Source organism: Phodopus roborovskii, unplaced genomic scaffold (assembly GCF_943737965.1).
Source record: "Phodopus roborovskii unplaced genomic scaffold, PHOROB, whole genome shotgun sequence".
NCBI lineage: Eukaryota > Metazoa > Chordata > Mammalia > Rodentia > Cricetidae > Phodopus > Phodopus roborovskii.
Genome location: NW_026126547.1, coordinates 10,214,239 through 10,233,468, shown reverse-complemented (window position 1 = coordinate 10,233,468; position 19,230 = coordinate 10,214,239). Strand labels below are relative to the sequence as shown.

Here is a 19,230-nt window from a genome sequence, read left to right as displayed (position 1 = left end):
TGTAAAGAAAAATAAAATTACATTTACATAATAATAGATGCAACTGGAGATGATGTTAAGTGAAATAAGCCAGACTTAGACAAATACATGTTTCTTTCATATGTGGAATCTTTGTTTGAATGCATGTGTTTGACATGAAGTAGAAAGGGGGCTACGAAAGAAGAGGAAGAATGCTAAAGGGAGGGAAATGTGGGAAATAAGTGGGGGGTAACTATATGTGGGACATAAGAAAGAAAGAAGTGTTTGATGAGAGGAAGGGGATGAGCAAAAATTCATGGGGAGGGCAGTTGTAGTGAATTTTTTTTAAAAAAAAAAGTTTAATAATATACATATGTGAAAATATCACAGTGCAACCCATTTATTTGTATGGTAACTAAAAAACTTAATGAACTATAATAATAAAATGAATGAAATAAGATTAACATTTTGACAGGCCCCCAGACTGATAGCTGGGAATCCAGCATGGGACTGACTCAGGCCCCCCTGAATATGGGTCTCAGCCAGAAGGACTGAGCAGTGTAAGGGACCTCAGACAGTGGAGCCAGGATGTATTTCTGGTGCACAAAAGAACCTTGAGGACACATCCCCCATGGAGGGATACTGCCTTAACCTAAAGACAGGAGAGAAGTCCTAGTCCCTACTTCACATGACCTGTCAGACCTACATGACCCCACCTGGATGGCATTGTCCTACATGTGGAATTGGGGTGAGGGATGGGAGGGGAGGGTGGTCAGGGTGCATGTGAGAGGGAAGAGGGGGTAAGAGAGAGGGAGGGAGGGAGAAGGAACTGGGATCGACATGTAAAATTTAAAAAACAAAATTAAATTAATTTAAAAAAAGATTAACATTTCAAGTTGCCAAGTTTGGGAATGTGTTATTTAATATCAGATGACAGACACTTTTTTTTTTAATGACCACTGAGTCCAACCTATGCTGCCCATATACTCAGGGGTCTATGCAAAGCCACCCACTGGAGCATGGTCAACCTCCAGGAGTCACACTCTTAAGGAAAACTGAATCTCCCTTTTCCAAAATCCATCAGCTGTCAATAGCTCCTCAGTTAGGTACAGGAATCCATAAGCTCCTCCCCTTCCACACTAGAATATTTAATGTTATGTAGGCCATGAGCAGACAACCACGGCTGCTATGGGCTCATTAGTATTGTACTTTTTTCACATCCAAAGGACACTTTCACTCTGGTCTCCCCAACCTCTGACTCTTATAGTATTTCTGAGCCATCTTCCAGAATAGTTCCTGAGTGATGACTTTCTTTTTTTCTGACACAGTTAAAAACCTCACGAAACTATTACCCCATTAGAAGAGAATACGTTCTTTAAACTCCATCTGTGTTTCTAAGGTCATTCACCTTTGGCTCTGTGTTTCTTGAGATGACAATGATAACATGACAAAATTGGATTATTTCTGGAACCAGGTAGAGACAAAAGTCAAATAGGTATAAAATAAGGAGGGAGATGCTGTAAGGAGTATGGTTTTTCCTCCCGCCGCCTGGTCTTGTCCCGCCGCCGCGCCAGCCCCAATTAACACACCAAGACTCTGTATTTGATATTATGCTGTTGGCCAGGTGCTAGTTTCTTATTGGCTAGCTCTGTCTTAATTATTAACCCATTTCTATGTATTTCCACATGGTCTTACCGAGAGCGGGGGCTGGCGGTTCTATTCTCTCCAGACTCTCCATGTTGACCCCTCCTTCCTCCTTCCTATTTCCTCCTTGTCTCCTAGTCCCTCCTATCTTCCTTTCCTATTGGCCAACAGTGCTTTATTCATTAACCAGTATGAGAAACATATACAGAATGACATCTCCCATCAAGATGCCATGAAAGCTTCAAGTGCAAGTTGGACTAAAGAAGGGGCTAGTGAAAGAGTTCTTCTTAGAGTACAAGGAACCTGATAGAATACATTATGGCGAATGGCAATCTTATCTATGTGTTTGCTTTGACCAATGATAGCAAAGAAAATATATGCCTAATTCTTTTTTGAAAATTCAAAGCTTGCTGGTGTTGAAAACTGCTAGTCTTTCTAGAGGCTAATTCCAAAGTTGAGAAATGCCTTCTGAGCAATGATTAAATGAAGGCAGCTAGAAGATAGGGCCCATGATGTACAGGATGTTGTAGAAAATGCTTCCATTAATTTTTGAAGCCTTACATAGGAATCCCTTGCTAAGACTATGAGTCTAAAAGATGAAATCATTTTGGTACAGGGTGTAAATGAGAGTTTTTTAAAATAACATCAACACTATATATAGCTCATGTTTATAATGAGCTATATATAAAAATATTTTGAAAATATTTTCTCTGTATCTCACAAATTTGACCATCTCAACACTGGAAATTAGAAAATATCTGAACCAAATACTCAGAAAGATGAGGTATTTGCCCATTAGCATATAACTACTTCCTGAAGGAATGACTGGCATCCCTTTTTGTATCATCTAGCCAATTCATTTAGTGAATGGAAATGTCTTGGAGGATTTGTTGTTTGTTTTTGTTTGGTATGTGCATGCATGCGTGCGTACGTGTGTGTGCATGTGTGTGCGCGGCGTGTGTGTGTGTGTGTGTGTGTGTGCATGCGTGCGTGCGTACGTGTGTGTGCATGTGTGTGCACGGCATGTGTGCGTGTGTGTGCATGCGTGCGTGCGTACGTGTGTGTGCATGTGTGTGCGCGGCGTGTGTGTGTGTGTGTGCGTGCGTGCGTGCGTGCGTGCGTGCATGCGTGCGTGTGTGTGTGTGTGTGTGTGTGTGTGTATGTGTGTCATGTGTCTGTGTGTCTAAGCCGTGGTGCACCTATGGAGATCAGAGCAGAGAAATGGGTTCTCTCTTTCCACCATGTGAATTTCTAAGATTGAACTGAATTTGTCAAACCTGGTCTTTTTCTGCTAAGCCATTCTATTTTTTTTTAATTTTATTAATTAAAATTTTTCATTTATTTTACATTCCAATCACAGTTTCCCCTCCCTTCTCTCCTCCTGTTAGTACCTCTCTCTCTCTCTCTCTCTCTCTCTCTCTCTCTCTCTCCTTCTCAGAGTCTGCTCAGAAAGGGGAAGGTCCTGGAGGTGTTTTTAAAATAGTGAAAAGCAGAAAAAAGTACAAATACACTGATTTACACATGTTTAAACCATTTATTTATTAGTTTTTCAAGACAGTGCTTCTCTGTCCTAGACCAGGTCTCTTGTAGACCAGGTTGGTCTCAAACTCACAGAGAGCCGCCTGCCTCTGCCTCCCAAGTGCTGGGTTTAAAGGTGTGAGTCACTGCTACCTGGCTTAAACCCTTTTATTTTTTTTTTTTAATTTTTTTTTTTTTTTTTTTTTTTTTTTTTTTTTTTTTTTGTTTGTTTTGAGGTTTTTTGTTATTTGGGGGTTTTTTGTTTGTTTGTTTGGTTGGTTGGTTGGTTGGTTGGTCTGGTTTGGTTTGGTTTGGTTAGTTTTAGTTTTTTTTTCGAGACAAGATTTCTCTGTATTATTTTGGAGCCTGTCCTAGAACTTGCTCTATAGACCAGGCTGGCTTCGAACCCATAGAGATCCACCTGCCTCTGCCTCCTGAGTGCTGGGATTAAAGGTGTGTGCCACTGACGGCTGACTAAACCCTTTATTTTTAAATCATAGTTTTCTTTGAACAAATCTATATTATTATTACCCTCATTTTCCTAGTTAGTTTTAATTGTGTTTTTTATTTGGTTGTTTGTTTGCTTGCTTTGCTTTTTGTTTTTGCTTTGAGAAGGGGTTTCTCTGTAGCCCTAGCTGTCCTGTGATTCACCTGTGATCACTCAGAGATCCACCTGCCTCTACCTCCTGAGTGCTGACTGCCTAGCGGCTTTAATTTTTAACTTGACTTAGCCTACAGTCACCTTAATCTGGATCAGATTGGCCTTTGGGCATGTCTATACTGTTATAAAAGTGTCAAGCTCACCAGACAGGTGGTCCTGGGTTGTATAAGAAAGATAGCCAGCTGGTAGAATATATCTCCTAGCACTTGGGAAGCAGAGGCAGGCAGATCTGGAGTTCAAGGCTAGGCTGGTCTATAGTGCGAGTTCTAGGACAGCCAGGACCACACAGAGAAAACCTGTCTTGAAAAAGGAAAAGAAAGAAACAGAGAGAAAGAAAAAGGAAGAAAGAAAAGGAGGGAGGGAGGAAGGGAAGAATGGGGGTAGGGGGAGGGAAAGAAGGAAGGAAGGAAGGAAGGAAGGAAGAAGGAAGGAAAGAAGGGAGAGAGATAGGTGTTTACAAACCAGAAAGTAGCATTCCTCTGTGGATTTTGCTTCAAGATCTTGTCCTGATTTCTTCCAATGATGGGCCATGACCTGGATATGTAAGCTATATAAATAAATCCTTCTTGCCCCTATGTTGTGGAGATCCCAGGATACTGGGAATGCCAGTAGTATGGGACACCCACCAAGGATAGCAACAGCTGTAAAATCGAGCTGGCCTGCACCTAAGAGACAGGCTGTGTGCTGTGGGTGGCAGAGCAGAAGAATTGGGACCCGTCTAGGTCCTTTGGAACCCAGAAGAGCACAAATGAATGCCAGTCGTTGGACACTGAGCTACAGAATTTGGATTTACATTGTCAAATATTGGGTTTGCTTTGATCTGATTGTTCTAATGCCCCAGGTCTTTGTTAAGAGACTTTGACTTTTAAAGCATTTACATTTTTAAAAATTGTGGGCATTTTGAAGTTGTACTGTTTTATACTGGTTTACATTGTATCTAGAGGCCAAGGAGGTAAAGTTTAAAAGTGATATGTTTATGCATCAAGTTGACAAATGGCAGTGTCCTAGTTAGCTTTGTCACCTCATTATAGGCCACAGTCATCTGAGAAGAAACCTTGTAAGGAATTTCCTGGATTAGATTGGTCTGTGGGCATGTCTATGAGGGATTGTCTTAACCATAAATTGGTGTCCTCCCTCCGCAGGTGGTCCTGGGCTATCTTAAGTAAAATGTCCAGGGTCAACCTGTGGGTGAACTAGCAGGTAGCATTCTATCGAGGCTCCTGCCTTGAGTTACTGCCCCGAATTCCCTCAGTGATAGGTTGTGATCTGAAAATGTATGCCAAATAAGCCCTTTCCTCCCTAAGTCACTTTTGGTCACAATGTTTGAATACAGCAACAGAAAGCAAACTAGAACATTCATCTTCCAGGTCTAGGGACCACATATGCAATGCCTCTTTTCATCATGTCTAACCTGGTACAGAACAGGATGTTCTTTGTCTCAAAGATGAACCTGAAGATGTACATTTTGTGAGACAGTCGTGAGCAATGAAGGACACAGCAAGACAAGGTCCCAGCAAAGACTGTGTTTTCTCTTCCAAACCTCCCCTGGATTTGCTTCAAAATAAAACATAAATACAATAAGAAAACTGGCCAGAAGTAGGATGTACCGATGGAGTTCTGTGATACTGCTGTATATTTTTAACATGCTTCAAATTTTCACCGTAAAAAGTGAAGCATGACTGCTCACACACAGGTCTCCCCTCGGAGCCTCTGGAGCAGAGTGTCCCTGGCTCTGTGTCCTTTGTCAGATTCTCTCCTGTTAGGGTCCCCCAAAGTACTTGAACTTCTTCCTTTCTCTGGCCTGAAGTTCTTCCCTCCTCCTGCTCCTGCCTGGCAATCCAACCAATCACTGCATTCAGCAAAACAAAGGAATTCAAAAGCAACAGGACCCCCCTCTCCTTCAAAAGCAGTTTAGTGACCACCTTTTGTGACTTGCATACTTTGAGGACTTAATCCCCAGCCAAAGTGGTTTATCAAAGTAATTCTCCCAAACATATGCAGTTCTTTCCTTGAAAAGAATACTGCTGAATAAAATTTTCTCCGTCTTGTTACACTTATTATCATGAATTCCTTTGCACTTTGTTCAAAGAAGCCAGTCACTGAGACTTGATTTGGAGAACTCAAGCCGCCATTCAAGGGTCTCTGAAAGGAGTGGTTAATTCTATTTGAGTTTCACTCCATAGCCCCATTCAAAACAGGTTGTGTGTATCTAAGAATAAATGGAGTTACCACACAAGAGGTTTATTATCCGAGCTAAGCTTCTGGAAGCAACTCCCACTACTTAATACTGAAAGGAGAGCAGAAAAAGAGGGAATATAGGCCTTGATGAATGCACAGAGGAGGTGAAAGAGGAAGAAGGGAACAGACAAAAGAAGGAAAGGGGCAAACGAGGGCCATTTGAAGAGCCACTGTCACTGCTCACATCATTCGACTCTCTGCTCCATCAGTTCAAAGAAGAAAACAGTATCCGTGCAAATCAGAATCGGCTGTGGTCTTCTGCCTTCTTCCCGAACCCTTCACCCTCTTTCAGTATCTTCATTTAGCCCATGTTTCAGTTTTCACTTAGTTCTGAGAGACACTGAGCTTTTACTGCCCCTTAATTCAAAGTAGTGAGCTCAGTCTCACAGACAAGGAGGACTTGAACAGGGACCAGGCATGGCCTACTTCTCTGTCTAGGGTAAGTATTCAATGTTAAAATTAGCTCATGGCCTTTTTCTTTTCTCAGTCCTCTTTGTGAAATCCTCTGGAGTTTTGTTTTCTTTTGTTTTGTTTGCAGGGTTGATCTGGTTTTTTGGTTTGTTGGTGCTCCAAATGAAGGAGAATGCCACAAAACTGGTGGGCTGCTCTCTTGAAGGGAAGTAGGGGCAGATTTTTGTCGCCAGCACCCTGAAATAAGCTACCCTGAGGGATCTCACGCTGTCAACCCGCCTCAGGACTCTTTGCATCTCAAGAGTCAAGCGTGGTGGCTCCAGCCAAAGCCTTCTAGGTAATAGTGGTCTTTTGAAGCTATATTATCTCTGGGTGGAATTCAATAAGTGAAACTCACTTTTGATTGAGCTCCTGGATCAGAGCCAGGCAAGCCTAGCAATTCAAGCTGCTTCCAAAGAGACTTGGACTTAACCAGTTTTGAGAATTCACCCTCTCCTTGTCTGACCTCTGTGGCTTCTTCCAGGAAATGGCAGAGAACCACTGATGGGGGGGAGACCACCAGTTTTCTATTACTTGTGCAAATTAAAATGACTTCTTCCCTCTACCATTTCCCTTTAAATGGAAAGGAAGCAAAATGTACAACGCCTGCCCAAACATCATGGCCTGCCTTTGCTCTTATTCCGTTCACTGGCTCTCTTTGCTTAGTTTACTCCTTCTTTTGCCAAACTTTTCCTCCAAGTAATTACATTTCTTGACCTGGAAAAAGTTGTGACTCTCTTTGTCGTTTGCATTTGATCACCCAAGTGGATTAATGTGGGCGTGTTAAATGGTTGGAAGAAGTCGCTCTCTCTGCCAAGTTCTCTCAATCACCCTTTTCATTTCATGCTCATTCTCCCCACCTATGTGTGGGCGGTGTGCAGGTGTGTGTGTGCATGTGTGTGTTCCTCCACACACATTAGTCCCCTTTTTGGAAGACATTCCTTTTGTGAGCCTAGAGTCAGTACGTGTATGAAAGGAAAAGCTAAACAAATGTATGTAGCTTTGCATTTGTCAATCAGGTGCGGGGAGGCACAGGAGGAACCAGCTGCGTGTTTTCCTTTTGGTCTGAGTAGAACCCCTGTTTCATTTTTTTTCCTCTGGGGGAAGAGGAGAATCTCTGATTTTAAAGCCAAAATTAAAAGAACTAAGGAGTGGGTGTCTAGAAGTTGCTGTCCCTGAAATCATATCTCTGTGAGACCTCATCTACCATTGATGCCCTATTACTCCAACATCCCCTCGATTTCCTGGTCATTAAGTCTCAATCCCTAAAGATTTCTAGCAATAATAATGAAAAACTCTTAGGAAGAGAGATTGTTTTAAATAAAGTCAATAAAGCTTCATACACCACCCACCCCTCTATATAAAGCTTCAAGGTATAGAAAAACGATGCACACTATTACCTGTATGTAACTATAAGGTCACTCAGATATTAGGACATTCCATCATCGTGAATGCTGTTAACAATCTAGGCAAAATGAAACATAGATTTTTGCCTTAAGTACTAACTCTGACTAATTCATAATGACTCTCTCAACAACCGTACTGAAAGAATTCTAGAGCCTCATTAAAAAAAAGAAAGCTGAGATTGGTTGGTGATGTCTAACATGGGCAAGAGTTGCAGTACAGATCCTGCCTCATATTGTTTTAGCAAAGTGACTTCAAGGACTTATAGAGTCTTTACATTAATGTTTCAAATTCTGTCAAGTCCAAAAGTCCTGTGTACTTAAAATGTTTGCCGCTTTAGATGCTGTGTTTCTGTTAGTAACAACTAGTTTCTCCAGTGACCCAGGAACCCAATTGTGATCATTTCTTGTATTAGTTCCCTAAATCTTTATAACAATATAGGTAGATGGGTTTCTTTTGTTTTTGTTCTAATTTGTGGGGGTGGGGGGGCAGGGCGGTTACCTGTGTGTATGTCTGTGTATGCCTAGTGTTCCTGGAGGCCAGGAGGCAGCATCAACTCCTCCAGAATTGGAGTTACAGATGGTTGTGGGCTGCCCTGTGGGTACTGGGAATCTAACTTGGGTCCTCTGAAATAGCAGCCAGCACTCTGAACTTCTAAGTATCCCTCCAGCACCATGTTTCCATTTTATAAACAACAATACTTAGGTTCAGAAATTTTCTGTAAATTGACCAAGGTGTCACAAGCCATTTACAGGTGGCTTCAAGTGTCAGGAATAATGGTGCTGTCTACACCTGGATTTCAAACATGCAGAGTCCAGAATGCTAAGAAAACACAATTCTGTTATTTAAAGCCAACAAGTTTGGGCAATTTGCTATACCAGCCCTAGGAAAACTAACAAAAAAGCAAAGTGGCCACATGTAAAACAATGTCCCCCAAAATATTACAAAACAGGAATGCCACAGATGCCTTGATGCAAGCTCCAGAGACCACGCCCTGACTCCACCTCCCCTACACTGGGGTTACCAGCACAAGACACCACACGCAGCATTCAAAGAGGAGCAGACTCTGGACCCCTGCTTTCCAGACAAGCATTTCATTTCATCTGGGGCAAGTGTCCTAGGAAATAATAAAATTGGCCATGTGTACTTTAAATTTGGGCATTAATGGTGGTAGTGGGAAGAAAGAAATGTTTGCTAGGCAACAGTTCAAACTAAAAGAAGAAGAAAGGTTCACATTCTCCCTACCAGGGAGCCTCTTACTCATGCAGCTTGACCTCTAGCTGGTGATTAGGACATGGCTCCAAAGAATAATGGTTCTGTTTGCCTGTGCAGTCACAACCTATTTCTTCTAATTAAGACACATACTCTACTTCGAATAGCATGAAGAAGACAGAGAAGTGGGGGGAGGTGAAAAATGAAGCACTTTTAAAATTACCTAATCCTATTTGTTTTGTTTCCCAGATGTTACCAGCCATTTCTACTAGGAGCTTGATGTGGTGAATACCATTTATTTATTTTGTGATGACAGACTGAAATTATTTGTAAGGCCATTTCTGTGATTAAAAGTCCAGGAAACTGCCATAAATTACTAGGTAGAATCATCCATTTGCAAATACAATAAACAAATATCATGATGTTACCCTTTTGTGGGAATCATATGAAGAGAGCTAGCAGCTGACCTATACCTCTTTGTTGAATAAGACCTTCTACTATAGCTGGAGTGAGTGGACGCATTTTCTATGGAGAATGAGACCTTGTATTCTGCTGGAAGGTCTGAGTCTGTTCTCTAAAAGGAATGAGACCTTCTGCTCTACCTGAAGGACTTGGTTCTATTCTCTATGGTAAATGAGACCTTTATCCTAGCTGACGGGCCTGGCTACTCCCTATAGAGATTAAGAGCATCTGTACTAGCCTGGCTGCTCTCTATAATGAACCAGACCTTCCACTTTTTCTGCAGGGACAGAGTGTGTGCACTTTATTGTGAGAAGGGCTATCTACACCAGTAGTTACTGTATTGATTCTCATCCAGTAGTTTCTAGTCTTTACAAACTCTGCTCTGACAGCAGACACTGAGACTTGGGTGGCCTTCCAACTTCAATAGTCACTGCGCAGACCATATAAAGGAAGTAACTGAAATTCTCTCAGCTTTAGTGTCTACATAAATAGGAATAATAATGTTGGACCCTTCATACAACTGTAAGAAATAAATTAATATATATGTATAGATTTAGAATAGTGCTTGGCAATTAAATAATGTTCACTGTTGTTATTCTTTCTTCGATGTATTTCTTGATTGAAATGGAACTTTTTACCTTGTCCTATGTTATGTAATTTATAAAATGAGGTTGGGGGGGAGAAGAGAGGTGAGGAGAAGAGAAAAGAAGAGGGGAGGGGAGGAGAGGGGATGAAGGAGAGGAAAGAAGAGGAGAGGTGATGCAAGGGGAGGGGAGGGGAGGAAGAGAAGGGGAAAGGAAGGGAGGGGAAGAAAAGGAAGGGGAGGAGAAGGGAGGGGAGGGACTGGAGAGGAGAGGAGGGAGAAGGGAATAGAAAGGAGGGGAGGGGAGGGAGTAGGAGAGATGGGGAGGGGAGGGGCTGCAGGGGAGGAGAAGGGAACATCAAGGCCAGTAATGCAGTTCTATGTAGCATCTGACTGAAAGGGTCTGAAATCATCATGTTACAGACCATCAACGTTAGTGAGCTTTTCATTACACAAAAAGGTATATGGAATGTGAATTTATAAAGACAAAACATTTCTTTAGGTTCATCACTTTGGAGGTTTCGGTCCTTGATTTGATGGTGTAATTCCTTTGGGATCAATGGTGACTGTACATGGAGATCAAATCATTCTTTTTGTTGCCAGGAAAAGACTGAGGTCCCACTCCCCTTTTCCCAGGTGTCCTACTATTCCTTTCTGTTACTGTGATAAACACCACAATCAAAGTAACTTGGGGTGGAAAGGATTTACTTTGTCATATAAGTTATAATCTGTAATGAGGGAAACCTAGGCAGGAACTGAACCAGAATCATGGAGGAACACAGCTTATTACTTACTCATCTTGCCTCCTTATACAACCCAGGACCACCTGTCCATGGGATGGCATCACCCACAGTGGGTTGCACCATCCTACATCATTCATGAATGAAGAAAATCCCCTCATAGACACACCACAGGACAATCTGATGGAGGAAACTCCTTGACTGAGATTTCTTCTCCCCAAATATGTCTATATTTGTGTCAAGTAGACAAAAATAACCAAACTTTCAGACAATTACTGCACAAACCTCAAGTAGGCAGCACTCCTTAAAAGTTCCATCACCTCTCGGGAGAGTCATGGGCTATGGACCAAGCCTTTGTAAGACATTGAGGACACTTACCCATACTACAGACAACCCTCAAAAGCAAAAGCAAAGACAAACACTTAAAGGAAGTTATTTTTTGTTTGGTGATGTGATCTTGGAAATCAGAAGTTGGAGTATGAGAAAAGAAATGAAGAAGGAAAATGGCCAATACTCAAATAGATGGCTGAGCCAGTAAAAGCACTTGTTACAGGCCCAATGATCTGAATTTGATACATGCAGTCCATATGATAAAAAGGGAGAAGAGATGCCCACATGTTGTCCTCTGACCTCCAACTGCACATGTGTACACAGGAAGCAGAAAGGGAGGAAGAGAGAAAAGGAGGGAGCATGGGAGCAAGCAGGCTAACATAGGGTAAATATAATATTGAGTTGACCTACTGTGTGTGTGTGTGTACGTGTGTGCGTGTGTGCGTGCATGTGCACTCATGCATGTGTGAGTGCATTTGTTTGGATATACACAAATGTAGAAGCCAGAGGTCAATACCAGGTGTCCCCTGTCACTCCCCTCTATCATACTTTTTGAGACAGTACCCCTCTCTAAACCTGGAGCTTACCACCTCAGCTAAACTGACTGGACAGGGAGCCCCCAGGATCCTCTTGCTTCTGCCTGATCCCAACACTTTTCTACGGGTGACAGATATCCAAGAGGTTTTCATACTGTTCAACAGGCACTTTACCTATTGAGCTATCTCCTGGGCCCCAAGTTTACCTTCTTTCTATGAGATAGGACACTATATCATTTGGGGTTTATAAGACACTAATGTTGTTCACTGGGAAAGAAGAAAGAAAGCATGAATCTATTAGCTCCTATTGCTCAATAATCAAGGACTGTTTCATGTCCAGAAGCCTGTTGTGAAATTTTGAGTTGTATATGCATGAAGAATAAACAATTTCTAAGAGAGTGACATTCTGCTAGCTAGATTTTCGGCAACTTTACCCAAGCTAGAGTCATCTGGGGAAAGGAAACCTCAACTGAGAAATGCTTCCCTAAGATTGGCTTCTAGACAAATCTGTCAAGTGCTATATTTATTAACAATTGATGTGGGATGGTCCACTGGGCAAGTGGTCCTGGGTTGTTTTAAAAAAGAAAACAAAAACAAACAAACAAACAAATAAACCGATCAAACTGAGAAAGCAAGCCAGACAGCAACCTTCTTCCATGGGCTCAGCTTTAGTTAGTACCATGAACTCTCACCCTGCCTTCCCTTCATGGTGTACTATGATCTAGATGTATAAGGCAAATAAACTTCTTCCTCCCCAGGTTGCCTTTTGTCATAGTCTTTATCACAGAAATAGAAAGCTAGCTAGGATACCCATGCTGCATCAATGAGAAAAGCTTATCAGAAACCTATGAAGTTAGTAAAATCTATGCAGCTTTATATACCATGGCTGGTTGATATCCATGGGATGCTCACCTATATCTGAAGAGAAACAGCGGAAGAGAAGTGGTCGGGGTGGGAAAATCTGGGGGAGGGGAAGCTTTGGTTAGGCTATAAAAACATAAATTATATAAGTAAATGTGTGAAAAAAGAATCTGATGCTCAGGACAGGTTGTAGGATCATCTCCCTCTTGGGCCTACAAAATGCCTGGGTTAAGCCAGCAATGTAGAGTATCAGTAGGGTAAGCCAGTGTGCTTACCCTGGGCATTGGAGACCCTCACATAGGCAGTTATTGCTCAGAAACATAGGACTGACCTTACTAGGAGGAGGCTTATGTACAGAGGAGCTGAAGACTTGAGTTTTGCATAAAATTTAAATTGTTAGAACACAACTTTGGGAATCCAATAAAATCCTTCTGAATTCCTGATTTAGTACACTCTGTCCCAGTGTGTGGAGCCTTTCTACTAGAAATGGCTAAGATTCAGGCTAAGAGATTCAATGACAAAATGATGGCCTATGTATGTAAGGTCCTATGTTCAATCCCCAGCAGAGGGTGGGTGCAGACAAGGGTAGAGATGCAGAGGAAGTAGGTGAGAGTCTGACAGTGAGATAAAAGGTTGATCAGGCAAAAATAAGACTCTTCCCAACTTTACAAAATACTGTTGCATAACAAGTCACTCCAAATTTAGTGGGCCAAAAGCAGTAAGAATTTTATTATGCTCAGTATTCTGGAGTCACAAATGTACACAGGGACGGCCTCCTTATGTTCTGCAAGACATGATCTAGAGAGTATATGGTAGGAAGAGACATATGTTTGGGTGGGGAGGAAACACTGGAGGCTAGAATTATCAGCAGCTTCTTCAATTATGAAGAGTCTAGCACATAATCTGGGGATGTCTCAAAAGTCTGTGTTCAGAGACAGCTGTCATCTACAGCTCTTGCACATGCTGTCTCTCCGTATGTCTTGGGTTTCTGCACAGCATGGTGGCATCTGTACACTCAGACTCCTGTCATAGTTCAGAAGTGCAGGGACAAGGTTCTGGTAAATAAGGAAAAACAAGTGTACCTTTGCTTCTAAAGTTATATGGTATCACTTATGTCCTATCTATTAGTTAAGGCAGTCCCCAGTGTTAGGAGTAGTTTTCCCGCCAGCCTGGTCCTAAGTAACACACAGAGTTGCTATATTAGATATAAAGCTATTAGCCTGTTACTAGCATTTCTTATTGGCTAGCTCTGTCTTAAATATTAACCCATTTCTACCAATCTAAGTGTCTCCACGTGGTCTTATTTTACCGGAGAGAGGGTCCGGACCTCTTCTCTCAAGTCCCTACATCTTGAATCTCCTTACCACATTTCCCAGAATCCTCCTTGTTTCCTCGTCCCACCTATCTTGCTTTGCTATTGGCCAATGGGGTTTTATTCATTAACCAATAAGAGAAACATATTTACAGAATGACATCTCCCATCACCCCAGCCCATCTGGACTTGAGGGGCTGGCTGGTTTATGAAGATGAACTACACTTTTCAACTGAAAATACTCAAAGAATTTGAATCCCATTATAAAAAAAATAAGAATGATTTTTGTGATGCGAGGAAAAGCTGAATGTCCTGGCATCAGAAAGATCTACATTCATTGTGGCTCTTCTTTTTCCAGGTTGTCATTGAAAAGGTATTTAATGTCACTAAACCCCAATTACCACATCAGAGACGATGAAGCTCATGATCCATGTAGATGTCCAGTGAAAGGCAGTGATCATTTCCTTCTTATCACGTGGGTGGGGATTTTCTTAGTCTGAGCTCCTTTGTATTTTTATAGAATCTTCAATGCCCAACTGGCCTAATTTGCAAGCAAATCAAAGCCCAAACAGAATTCTCACTCTGGTCTCAGAATAATGCTAGGTTTGACTTGCTCAAAATCCTGAAAAAATAAACTGCCTTTTTAAATGACTGCCTTACCTGAAGTCTCAAAAAAAAAAAAAAAAAAAAAATGTCTGTAGGTTTTAGAAAAGGGAGGAACAAAAGTTACTAAGTGGAGCACAAAGGATGGGAAATCCTATAGAGCTTATCTACCTGAAGTTAAAGGAGCTGCTCAGTACCTGCATGTGTTATAAGGAATGCAATCACCTCTTTGCAGTCCTAATAGCTCTGGTGAAGCCTGGTGCATACAATATTTATTTGAAAGAGGAAACGATTTCATTTTCACCTTATTTCTGGTTCAGCAAAGCAGTCAAGTAGCATACACTAAGCCTTTCAATTACATGTTTAATTCATTCTGATGATTTGTGCATAACAAGAAGGACCCAATCCTAGGGATTCTAGTAAGAGCAATGTTAGGTTAATAATAGCTCTCAGAGGGTGTTAAGATCCAATTCTACTTAGCAGTATTTCATAGACTGAGCCAAAAGAGCACACAGTCTATCAACTGACCAGCTAGCAATAGTAACACGTCTCTGTGTACATCACACCCTCAGAAATGACTTCATATGTCTCTCAGGCACAACCAGTCCCCATGCTGAGTGCATGCTTGGAACCCTGTAACTCTTTTTCTTTTTTTAAATTAATTTTAATTAATTAATTTTTTTAATTTCAAGCTCCCATACTACTACATTGACTAGAATGTCAGAGACCATGTCTTATTTAACTTTAGTGCCCAAAACAATACTTAATCCATTATAACTAATCAACAAAATGTGGTGACTGGTCTCCGATACAGTATTATTTATTGTTGTTTGTTCTAGCAAATAAATATAAATACTTACATGTGATGTGCTTTATATGTATATTATATGATATATTGGACATAAAGTATGAATATGCATGTCATTTAAATATGTGTATCTATATTCATTTCTTATGCAATATAAGGTGTAGATACATAGTTATTATAAATACATAACATTTTGGAGTAATCACCTCTTCTGGTATAGATGGACATATGTTAGCAAGAAAGGAAGCCAGGTGCTTGTTTTCCAAAATAAGTTATGAAACAATGTGTGTAGAAGAGTGGTAGAGAATGAGTTTGGAGAGTGTTTGATGAATGTGGACAAGGCCCTTAACTTCATTAAGAACCTCATCTGTAAGAAAAGACTGATAACACTGCCAGGCATACAGTGCCTTTAAAAGGAGTAGATACAAATTAGTTGCAGAAAATAATATAAAACGCTAATTGGTTAAAAAATATAATTTAAACGAAGTCCCTGATATTTAGTAAATATTAGCTGAATTGAAGTTAATGGTCTGTATATATATTTTTAAAAAACTCTTAAACTAAATATTAAGAACAGAATTGCAAAGGTAAGGCTACTGCTTTTTTTTTTTTTTTTTTTTTTAAGATTCCTTTCCATTTGTTTTTGTGTTTTCTGGACAATAGGTTATGTTGATGAGGGACAATAACTCAATTGTCTTCAGTTGTTAAAGTTGGAAATCTATCATAAAATGGAACATTTTGAAGATGTCTTGTTCAAAATATTCTGGGGCTTATTGTCTGAGATAGGAAAACCCAAAAAAATATTTGGGAAGGCTAGTATTCACAATTTAGACATTTATTGTTTCAATTCACTATATCAGGAAAAAAGTCCCTGAAGTAATAAAATTATTATAACAAACATTATAGCTTAGGGTCAAAAGTTAGAAGTATTTGACTACAATTCATGCCAGAAAAAAAAAAGACAGAATACATTATTTTAGAAAACATTTCATTGCTATCAGATGGCATGATTATTTGTTTAGAAAAGAATTCAAAAATCATAGATAACTCAAAACGGTTCTTCAGGGTTGCCAATATTTAAAAACATTAGAAAACTGGTAACTTTTTGACTCCAGAAAAAGAAATAATGAAAGTGACAAAATTACCCAGCCTGTAATTTTAACTCAAGGTGATACAGTAAATATCTCAACAAGGTTTTCTGTGGAATTTGTAAAGGTAAAAAAGAGAGTGGCATAGAGGACCAAGAGTGTGTTCTCATGTGTGTGTGTGCACGCACGCACACACACACACACACACACTACCTAAGTAAAATAAATTGGTATTATTTTATAGAGTATATTGGCAGTATTGGCAGGAGACTAAACAGTAAAATACAAGAGACAGTTTCAGAAAAATGAGGAAACAACATGAAAAAGGGAAGATAAGCTGAACAACCCATGATGCAGGGAGGTGGCCATCCAGTCAGGAAAAAGGCACAAAGCTACATTCTCCCCCACCCCTTTTCTAATTTAAATTAGAAAAAAGTTTGTTTTGCATGTCAATCCCAGTTCCCTCACCCTCCCCTCCTCTCCTGCCCCCCACCAAACCCCTACCCCATCCTCTTTCTGCTCCCCAGGGAGGGTGAGGCCTTCCATGAGGGATCTTCAAAGTCCCTCTATGTGGAATGGTCTCCCAAAGTCCATTCGTATACTAGGGATAAATTCTGATCCACTACCAAAGGCCCCATAGCTACATTCTTAAAACTACATGAAGGAAGGACTCCTGGTTGAGGACTGGGTTAATAGCTTAGTTAGTAAGGTGCTTGCCTTGCAAGGGTGAGGACCTGAGTTTGATCCACCAAACGCAGACTTTTTTAAAGACCTGGACACAGGAGTGCACACTGTTGTTCCTGGCATTATGGAGGTGGACACAACACAGGTGGATCTTGGAACTTACTCGCCAAGCTGCCTAAGCCTACTTGGCAAGCCCCAGACTCCAGTGAGACATTTTATCTTTTTAAAAAAAAAGGGGGGGGGAGAATAAACTCTGTACAAATAAACCTTAATAAATTAAAAGCTCTCTCTCTCTCTCTCTCTCTCTCTCTCTCTCTCTCTCTCTCTCTCTCTCTCTCTCTCTCTCTCTCTCTCTCTCTCTCTCTCTCTCTCTCTCCCCCTCTCCCCCACCACGGAGGCTCTGCCAGAGAAGAAAAAGAAGGTTCCTGCTGTGCCAGAAACCCTTAAGAAAAAGTGAAGGAATTTCGCGGAGCTGAAGGTGAAGAACTTTCCGGAAAAAGTTTGCACTGAAGACACTCGGGAAGGCATGGAAGAAGCTCATCTATGTAAAAAGGCAAAGCATTATCACAAGGAATACAGGCAGATGTACCGGACGGAGATTCACATGGCTAGGATGGCAAGGAAAGCTGGAAATTTCTAGGTGCCTGCAGAACCCAAGCTGGCATTTGTCATCCGAATCCAAGGTATCAATCCAAAGGTCTGCAAGGTGTTGCAGCTGCTCTGTCTTCGTCAGATCTTCAATGGCACCTTTGTTAAGCTCACCAAGGCTTCCATTAACATGCTGAGGATCGTGGAACCATACATTGCATGGGGGTACCCCAACCTGAAGTCAGTAAACGAGCTCATCTACAAGCGTGGCTATGGCAAAATCAATAAGAAGAGAATTGCCTTGACAGACAATTCCTTGATTGCTCGATCTCTTGGTACATATGGCATTATCTGCATGGAGGATCTGATCCATGAGATCTACACAGTGGGAAAATGCTTCAAGGAAGTCAACAACTTCCTGTGGCCCTTCAAATTGTCTTCTCCACGAGGTGGAATGAAGAAAAAGATGACTCACTTTGATTGAGGAAGGTGGCGATGCTGGCAACAGGGAAAACCAGATAAACAGGCTCATTAGAAGGATGAACTAAGGTGTTGCCCATAGTATTTTTGTAATCTGGTTAGTTAATAAACAGTCACAGCTTGGCAAATTGAAAAAAAAAAAAAAAAGCTGACTACTGAAAACTTGCTAAGGGAAATTTTAAGTTAAGTTTATGATCTTAAGGAGGAAATTTCTTCAGCCAAGCACAAAATACACAAATCAATTTTTAAAGCTACTGGCTTTACAACTTAATATTTAAAGCTTATCTAAGACAAAGTACACCCTATCATCAATAAAGTAAAGTGAGGGCAAGAGGAAATACTCGCTCCATAAAAAAGTCACTCCCACTCCAAGCAATGTCTAAAAATAAGTTAAAAAGAAAAAGAAAAACATTGTTTAAATAAAAACGAAAACAGATATGACCAGAGGAGATTTAAAAAAAAAAAAAAAAAGGCAGAGGAGACACATGAGAAATTAACAAAACAAATAGTACAAAACCTCACTAAGAATTAGGAGATGTATGTCAATGAACATAATGATGTCATTTTTATAGCTTGGATTGAGAAGAATTTTCGGATTCCTGAAGGATGTTGCAAAATCAAAATGAATAAGCACACATTCTTGTGCGACAGCAACTTGGTCTCTCAGTCACTCAGTCTCAGTGTTTATTCAAATGAGGTTCACACAAAGCCCAAGCCACATGAATTGAATCTTCCTGATCCTTGTCTGTCATGTGCAGCCATCACCAAGAGTTTTGCGATGCCATCGACAGGACAACTGTGGTAGAACATGTGACCCAAACACAAAAAATCTAAGTCACATAGTATTACATGGCAAGACTACATTTATGAACTTTTCAAACTATGTCTATGTAGGGGTGTGTGTGTGTGTGTGTGTGTGTGTGTGTGTGTGTGTGTATACATAAAAGGTCTGAACTGTGCAAAACAGGTAGTGTTGTATCTTTTGAGGTCTTGTTATGCACACACACACACAGCTTGAATGTTTATGGGAAACCTGTGTTCATACATGAGCTATAATGTTTTTTTGAGAA

General features: G+C 40.8%; 1 pseudogene; it reads left to right on the top strand.

The window, feature by feature from the left end:
* The window catches only part of LOC127233895 (60S ribosomal protein L7-like), a 74,011-nt pseudogene extending 55,783 nt beyond the window's left edge, over positions 1 to 18,228 (top strand).
* The last annotated feature ends 1,002 nt before the right edge of the window (positions 18,229 to 19,230 follow it).